The sequence below is a fragment of the Rhagoletis pomonella genome, unplaced genomic scaffold (genome assembly GCF_013731165.1).
Source record: "Rhagoletis pomonella isolate Grant_MI unplaced genomic scaffold, Rhpom_1.0 Rhpom_scaffold_02231, whole genome shotgun sequence".
In the NCBI taxonomy this organism is placed as follows: Eukaryota; Metazoa; Arthropoda; class Insecta; order Diptera; family Tephritidae; genus Rhagoletis; species Rhagoletis pomonella.
The window spans coordinates 14,416-23,805 of NW_023460785.1; positions in this window are offsets into that span (position 1 = coordinate 14,416).

Sequence of the window (9,390 nt, forward strand, 5' to 3'; positions counted from 1 at the left end):
AACAAAGTTATAATACCCTTGTGCACAAGTGCGCTCGGGTATAAAAAAAGGTACGTTTGTATGGGAATTTGTCGTATGTGACGCATTTTCAGCACATACAACAAAAGGCATACCCAATCATTAATATTATGTAACATACGACAAAATGCGCACGAAATATCTCAAAAACTAATGGAGATATAAAAAAATGGATTGCAGAAATCGAAAGAGCATGTCCAACTTAGTAAATCTGCATCAAAATCCCAAAATCGTGATTTTGCACATTCGTCATCCGTTTTCTGAGGCGACGATATGTATTTATGCGGACGAGTAAAGCTTTACTGTGAATCGGGTGTAAGCGCATGCAAACAGTGAAAGTGTTTGCACAAGTTATGAGCGTGTGCAAGCGAGTAGTGGTAAATATGTAAAGTTTAATGACATAAATCATACAAACAGTGTGGCGGTAATACGGTTAAAAAGGGAATGAGTTAGTGGAAAGAAGTTGATCAGCATAGTTGAGTAGAAATTTAAGGAAAATAGAGTTGGTACTGAGGAAATATGAATTTTAATTGTGCGAACCTACAGCTATGAATATTCCGTAGAAAACGACTTTCATATTTAGTTGGTTCTTAAATTCTCGAAACTCGGTAAAGTCAAATTACAAAAGGCTTCCCGGGACTTATTCGTATAAATTTCGATCGGAAGTGGGTTAAACTGACTGGAAGTAAATTTTTTCAGTTTTTGCCACAGATTTGTGTTCTGCTGACAAAAATACATAAGTTTTGTCGGAAACTTTTTCTGGAATGGACTTCTGGTTAAAATAATGGACTTTCGGTCTGTTTAACTGATTTTCGGTCGAAACCGGAAGTAGGTAATGGTGCCAAACCATAGAGCATCCCAGACTTGTTGATTCCTATTTTTTTTTGTTTTTCAATAAAAATATTTTCGTCCATTTTAGAAGTCCAGTGCTTCATCCAGGGGTTGAAAAAGGTATTTCCGAGAAAAAAGTTTTCAAACAAAATTACGTATTTTTATCCTCAGAATCAGAATTTATAATAAAAAAACATATGTGTGCAATAAAAAAAAAGATCAAAACCGGAAGTCGGTAATACCACCAAAAGATAGAGCATCCCCGATTTAGTAGGTCATATTTTTACGTTAAAAAAAATATTTCCCCCATTTTAGTGGAGGTGGACGGCTGGTATAGGACACCCTGAGTATTGGGGTGCGAAGGGCTACATATATTAGAGTTTCTGTGCAAGATCCTTAACAAAGTTTCATATCTTGTCCTAGTCCACGTCTGCTATCTTAGGGGACAGATATGTTGGATATTATTAGATCTTTATAAAATTTGTTGTTTGCCAACACAATCAAGCGCAATCAAAAGTGGGAAAAAAACAATGATAATTTACAAGGCGAACTTAGCACAGTGCGTAGGCAGCTGGCTGAGTCAGTGGGATCGTCGGTTCGAAGAGGACAACGACTGATATCAAGTTATTTTACGCGCTCAAATGGAAATGGTTTTTATTTTCTTAATTTAGTAAGAATGGCAGCAATTTTTCTTCTCCATTTACTCCGTTCTTTGACTACAACTTCAGTTAATTATTATTTTAATTTCCATGCATTTGAGTTTAATTTGCAGTTTTAGTAGTTACTCCTAACTACGACTATATATCTGCATATATATAATTCTATGTATATCATATATGCACATAGCCACAAATATTACATGCTACATACATACTTACATCCACATGCTTCCTAAGCTATTTTATTGGCATTTTTCCTCCGCATATACATAGTTACAATATTTTCCATGTACATATGTATTTTCCCATTCAAATTTCACGCTCATCGAGCCGTAGAAAATGATGATGATGAAGAACCTGAGCTTCTTGCTTTTACCGCGACGCCAAAAGGGCAGAGTTGTGGGTAGGAATTGAGGCAAATGTATTATGTAGACTCAGCCGCGCAGGAGAGTAAATATAAAGTGAAAACACGTATAAGTCGTAATAAAATGTTGCCAATGACGATGGAATGAAGGCAAGAGGAGGTAAATAGAAAGCTATAAAAGAAAGTAAGCAAACTACTGTGGAGTGCCATAAAAGACTATCAACTGACTTCTCATTTTGCCAGCACCGAGAAAAGCATAAATAAACTGTTGCTTTAGTAAGCATATAAAAAGAAGAAAGCAATAACTATAATAAGAAAAAATAAAAGACAACAACAACAGCAACACTTGCTACAACACTAACCTGCAAACAATGAGGCAACAGCAACAGCATTTGAAGAAATGAGCAACAGAATTTTAAGTTTATTATATTTACAGTGGTTTCGCAGAAAAAAAAGGACCTGCCTCACTAAAGCAACGAAGCGGGAAGGAGCAGCATGCTCGGGATTTATGACTATGCAAAGCAAACAGAAAATTTAATAAGACGAAAGTTAAATGAAATTTGTGTCAGTAGCGGAACGAATGGGTATTAGAAAAGACGGTAAAGCGAGGGAAGGAGTGCTGTGTTGAATTTATAAAAAAACAATATTGTGAAGCAGAATAACGGTAATGTAACCAAAGCTGAAGCTGGAAGTTTGCTATGCGTGGGATCCTCACTCCGGTTGGCCGAATTTCGTGTTATTTACATTTCGCTTGCCAGGCTCCCCACCACCCCACCAACTCACCGAACAGCTGGCGCGCTGATTGGACTCCAAGGGTCTATGGCTTTTATGGTTGCATGGGTTCTTGATTTCATGAGTAGTTTCGTTAGTTTACGATTATTATCGTTCGTCATTTTCGTTGCAGTCACAGTTGTGTTTTTGTAGTAGTCATTGTTGTTGTTGCAATCATAAGAATGATGAATGCCATTAACTTGGTTTTACAGTAACTTCACCCTCCCACCCATTTGTGCCATCATTCACCGCATTGTTTACCTTTTTTGTTGTTGCTTGAAATACGTCAGCGCTTTTTGTTGCCTGCCTCAATATGGACTGTCAAAGGCTTTCCTGCCTTCGCTCGGTCAGTGTGTCCTTTGCGAGTTTTTAAGATTTTCCAAATGGCATTAAAGGTAGCCGACTTTTTCTTTGGCTGTTGTTGGATAATTTACGTTTTACGCTGATATCGGAAACCACTTCGATTGCTATAGTTTTTCCGAGGGGTAATCGAAAATTTTATGGTAATGAAGTAGATGGCGAATATTTGAAAATCATGGAAAAAGTCGAAGCTTTGTTCAGGCGAAGTCAATAAATAAACAAGAGGTAAGGCATTGAAATAGGAGCTGGGAGAGGGAGAGCCTAAATCATCAACTCGTCTGGCACTCGGCCAGTGGGGCAGTTGTACAGGTGATTGGATTTCAGTGGGCGAGCGAGCGGTGTTTATTTATGTGTCTATCTTTCACCGTAGCACTTCAGCAACCCACAGCTGCTTTGTGTGATTTTATGATTAGTTTGATGAATGAACAAAATGAGTGAAATGGTAAGCTACATTAAGGTTAAACGATTTTCGTGCGCTGGTGTGCTGACGTTGGTGGTAGGGGAGGCGAACATTTTAATTGAATTGCTTAGTAATCAGCAATTAAGTTTTGTAAGGGATTAACTGGCATTTGTGACTGATTTGAATGTTAATTTTCTTTATTAAATAAGATCGAGGAGGGGAGACAAGCGACTTTACTTTGATTTCTGCTGCTTTGCTTTGGGAATTCAAATGCAATTAGTGCTTTCAATCAAAGATTATGTCGTTGAACTGTCAGAAATTTAAAGCTCTTTCGTTTTAATTTCATATTTTAGCCAGATACATTGCGAGTCATGGATTAAGAATTAAATTGGATTTCTATCAATTATAATTATCTTAATTAATCTTAATAATTTCAGTTATCTTTATTAAGGGACTCCGCAAAATTAGTTTGGAAACTTATCCCCGGTGAAATGGAAGAGTTAAACCTTCAACCTTGGCATAAATACTAATAGATCCTGTGAGCCACTTTCGAAACTTGCGGTTTCTATCTCAATAGTACAAACACTTTCCTATGAGGCAAATAAACATTTGAAGCTAATTTCTCAGGTCTAAATTATCGATTTCACTTAATCGTTTTGAAGAAAGCCTATGGTATTTATGAGTCCATCAAGTCATGCTCGACACTGGTTTTCAAGAATACATGCGATTTGATCTATAGAACTTAGTTCCACGAAGTTCATAAAGGTAAGTCCCTGCAAGTTGTGAGAGTGCCGGTTGGCATAATGGGCTCCACAAGCTCATTGTCTCTGCCGACGAATGGCCGACATCTTTATATAAGGGGGCAGTCTCCCTAGTTGGAAAGATGTCAAATGGAGCAAAGCTAGAGACTGTGTTTAAAAACGGCCTCTCTCTTCGTCCATGGGATCGCGCCTGGATCCCTACCGAACCCTAGATACCAAGGGGAAATCCTCTCTTCCTTGTGAAGTGAGGTCATTTGTTTATTATTCCAAATCCAGGTACAAACGCTATCAGGACCATTCATATTCCTTGCCCCCCCAAATGCTTCTCATCTTCATTCTACATACATATGTAAGCGTGTTACACATGGCACCGCAGGTACGGATTTTTTACGTTCTACTTAAAGTGGATTTAAGATCGTCAAAAGGCTGGTGTGTGCGGATTTGTTTATCGAGGGTCTTTACAGGATTCGACGGCTTATGAAAATCTGGTTATTGAAGAATTCGCCACTCTGATAAGGCACAGACCATTAAGCCTTTCACACTGAATCGTCCATTAGAAAAATAAATAGTTTCGTAAAAAATAAATTTGATAACCGGCCCTATTGTGGTTTCACTGACCACAGTAGTAGTTCTTCTTCGTGAAGCGCTCGAAGGCGTTGAGCTGGATATCTATTTCCAGATTCTCATATTTGTGTCTGCAGCAACTGGTCCCGATCTTGAAACCGTGAAACTCTAGCGAATGAAATTACAAATGAATTACGTCGAGAATGCGTGATCAAAGAGATTTGTTGAGGATGTAAATATCAAAACCTAAGATCTCCTACAGAAAATGGTGACGGCTAGAATTGTAGAACCAATATCTTCACAGCCAAGGTGTTCGTTATCACTGAGTCGTGTTGTTACAAAAACATCCTCTACATCCTATTTAAAAAAAGCGTTGGGTGTATTGTAAGTATAGCGACTTGAACTACCATCGGAAGCTGCCACTTATATTTGTACTACCCAAGATGGCCTCTTTGTCCCTCCACTCGATGTTTCATATATAAAAAACGAACGAGAGAGCAGATAAGTGATGAGATACAGAACTGGCGATTAATCGCCTATCTTATCCAGCGGAGAAAAAGCTAGGTCTGGTATCGTCGTCCACTTGAATAGTCCGTTACGCCAACTCTAGGACAAATCTAAGATCTTAAAGCATAATTTGCGAAGAATGGAAGTCCTTTGCAGAAATAATCTCCAGCAACCTTACCATTCATCACACATATTTCTTCTTTAGCACTACAGTATTCACCCCATAAAGTTTCTTAGGGATTTTCCTCAAAGCGATTTGTGACTCGATGTACATAAGTTTTCGTCTAAGCCGTCTATCAAGAAATTTAATAAAACTTACTCAGTGCTACAAGTATTTATTAGCTCTCGCGGGTAAAGCAAGAAAGCCGCTATTCAACGGATTGTCGAACCACCGATTGCATTTTTACCATATATACATATGTACATATGTCCATTTCTTTAGTACACCGGTTTGTATTGCAGTGCGAAGCAGCCGCCACATTTAATTTTGCAATAAATTCGGATACTTTGCAATAAATTATGAATTTTCGGTAACCTTTTAGCCGCCGATCGAACTCACGCTGCCGCAAAAAATTCAAGCTATTAAGGAGTGAATGTAGAATTGGCATAAGCTTTGCCAATTCGAAAGTTATCCAAAAATTATGGTGGCACTTAAAAGTAAAAGAGTTGGGAAAAAAGAGTACGGAAACTACGAGACTTCCTGTGGGAGCAGCAAAGAAAATAAGTGCGCAAATGAATTTTAGCAGCAACGCAAGCAGTGGCACAAAGATTTAAAGAAGCACTGGGAGCGATATTTATTGTATTTTGAACAGAGTAAATTCATGCAAAGGTTTTATTTGCCACCAAGCGGTGCTTTCATTGCATTCAGTTAAACTCACGTGAGTGCTGTGAGGCGTAAAATCGTTTGGGAAGTACTCGTAGTTGGTTGTGTGGTCATGATTTGTGGCCATTTCTGGGGAATTGATTTTTAAGTACAGAAACTCGGCGATATACGAAATTTATACTGCAGTGTAAATATAATTTTAGTTAAGCAGATCACTGTTACAGAGGTTTGTAGCATATGGCTTTTACAGTAACTAATGTAGCAGTATCAGTACAAAATTCGGATTACATGACAGTCAAACTCTAAGACGATTAGCTCCAAATTCAAAGACTTATGTCGGGTTATGTTAGGCGATTGTTGTGGTACAGGCCTGGACATTATAGGGGTTGTCCTTTTTAATACCTCGTGAATTTTATCGTTAACCAGTACTAAATCGAAAAACGCCATGATCCAACTACCAAGTTTCGGAGGCGGCTAATAATAATGTCCGACAGTTCCTCAGAGATATCCCCAATCATACTCCATGTAACTAAGGCAGTAAGTACCAGATGTGATTTTATGTTTTACTGCATAAATTCTAGCTTGGGCAGTAAGCTGTCAGACAAGACCAGACCAGAAGCGAGAACTATGGCTTTGTAAGCATAAGAAGCTCCTTCGACCAGCCGTGATAGATCCTGGGACAGAAGAACTTTGCAATTGCGAATGTCTGGCTTTTTGTCTAGCGTTTTCTGAGCTAACATAAGGTCCATCTGTTCAAGAGTGAACCACAGGTGGTCAGTGCCACTCTCATCCGCACCGTTCTTCGCCTCCTCACTTCTCAGCGATGTACTTTCGCGCAAAGCCACTGGGGCCTGGTATCCATCGAATTAGAAAATATTCCGATGTAATTGAAATGGAGGTGGGATACATAAAAAAATACCTTGATTGCTAGCTGGCATTCAGATTATATTGATGCTTATTGCATGTTATTTAATACCCCTATAATGTATTCCCAAAACTTCCTATCTAAGACCACGCCGAACGAGATCAATCGAGGGAAAAGTTCCGTTGTCTTACAAGGGTTGAGCTAACCTTGGGTGAGATTATAGGAGTAAAGAGCCATAACGTTTGCAACAAAATAGCCCGATATCCCCCAAGAGTAGAACAAAAGGATCCCAACTTTGCAGGATGCCTCTGTTCACTCTACGCAGCAAACAAGTTCTGCCCCAATGATGCCGAGAAAATTGATGTGTTGCTCTATCTTGTTTACAATTGAGTGGGGGGAAGAGTGGTCTCCATAAGTTTTCCTTCACTGTAAGAATGCTGAGTTTTATATAAGTCATCAGGAATAACCTCGTTTTTATGCCTACGTCCATGAGTACCTAAAGCGACAGAAATCAAGGAAGACTTATTTTCACAATTACGGTCTAGCTATCGTAGCAGACTCGACCCTGACGTATGCAGTATGTGAACAGTATGCGAATGTTCCACGCATGACATTAACCACCTTTGCACCTGTCTCTTTAAACCCACTCAATTAAAACAGTTCTCCCTTTGGTCCGACTTTCGATTCCTGGGGCTTCCGTTAGTTTAGTTCAACAACGGCTGAAAGCATAGCTCTGATATAAGCACCCGCTACAATAGTAACGACAGACTTAGTTGACCGAAACATAGCTTCTTCTTGCCTTAAGGAAAACACCACTCCGACGCCATCCAAGTACTCACCCAAGCCACGTATGTTGGTGCGAGCCACTTATACGCCACCTCCAAAGTTGTTTGCTGATGTACACAAACTACGCTGCCCGGTGCTGGCGGCTTCAAGGGTTGGGAGCGTGTATTGCCCATACCACGGGCCATTAAATATTTATCAGGTTGGTAAGGGAAGTGTAACTGCCATGCCTTCCCCGACGGAAACTTCTTCTAGAGATGAATTGCAAGGTAAATATACATCAAGGAGAAGCTTCAGCTTTTTGGCATTTATTTTTGCCTGTCCCTCAGGTTGCGGAAGGGAGCTAGGCATCCCTAATTCTCACAAATACAAGGCTTTTTTGATATATTTTGTACTAAGAATTGGGAAGACTGCGAAGAAATTAGTGTATCGATTGAGCGAAGTATGTGTTGAAAGTCTCATTCAATCTTTTGGCGCTGCTGTCCATATGCATACTTAATGCATACATGCATATATGTAGTATAAATATGTATGTAAGTGCGTCGCAACACAAATCTTCAGCTAAAGTATTCCAAATGAGAAGGGCCTAAGCAAGTGTGTGTGTTCAACTGCTCATCTGTTTTGCATAATATCGATTGTCATGTCATCGTATGCATACAAAAACTGAATCCCCAAAAACTAAGTATGTGTTGGCGGCAAAGGCATTGTACATCAACTATCGCATCACTCCCATTCTACTCCCTCTACAACAATGGATTTTGGCGCGCTACACTTCATTGCTGGAGCTGTGAATTTCGACGCGCACGTTCACGCTAACACAGTGGATAGGCAATTTGAAAAGAGGACCGGGAAGACATGAAGCCTGTGGTACTAAGTATGTATTGGTAGAGGCTTAACAGAAGCGGCAGCAATGCTGTAATCATCGGCGTTAAGAAAAACAACAGCTATGTGGGTACATTAGCATAACTATGAGGCAGAGACAGACGGAGTGGCGACGTAAAGCAGCAGTTGCTGTTGGCATGCCTGAACACCTGTTGTTTTTGTTGTTATTATAGTTGTTGCTGTTGCTGCTGCTGCTGCTGCCTAATCGCACAGATAATGATTCTTTATCTTTGGCACTTACATATGCGGCGTTTTATTGTGTGCGTATGCTTTTTAACCGACTTCCAAAAAAGGAGGAGGTTATCAGTTCGTCGGAATATTTTTTTTTTTTATGTATGTTACCGCATAACTTTGGGCCACGTCAACCGATTTCGATAATTCTTTTTGCATCGGAAAGGTAGTGTCTCAGAAGTGGTCCCATACTAATCTGGTTAAGATCCGATCAGTGGATCATGAGATATATATATATATATTTTTTTTTATATGAGAGTTGAAATCGGTTTTTTTTTTTGCTAAAAATTACTTGTTTTTCTTTATCTTTTTTGAGGTTCGCACTTGAACGCTGATAAAATGGGATTTGTGCGGGATTTGTATGGCGTTGTCGTCTATTTTTAGTGATTTTTGTTTTTGTTGTTGATGTTGTTGCTGACAGTGCTCAGCTGCTGTAATGAAATCATTAAAGTGCGAGTGCTGCTTAGCCTCGAATTTTGAGGATTTCGTCTCTACGACTGCAGTTAAATATTTACATGGAAAATTATAAGTATAAGTATAAGTATAAGTATAAGTATAAGTATAAGTATAA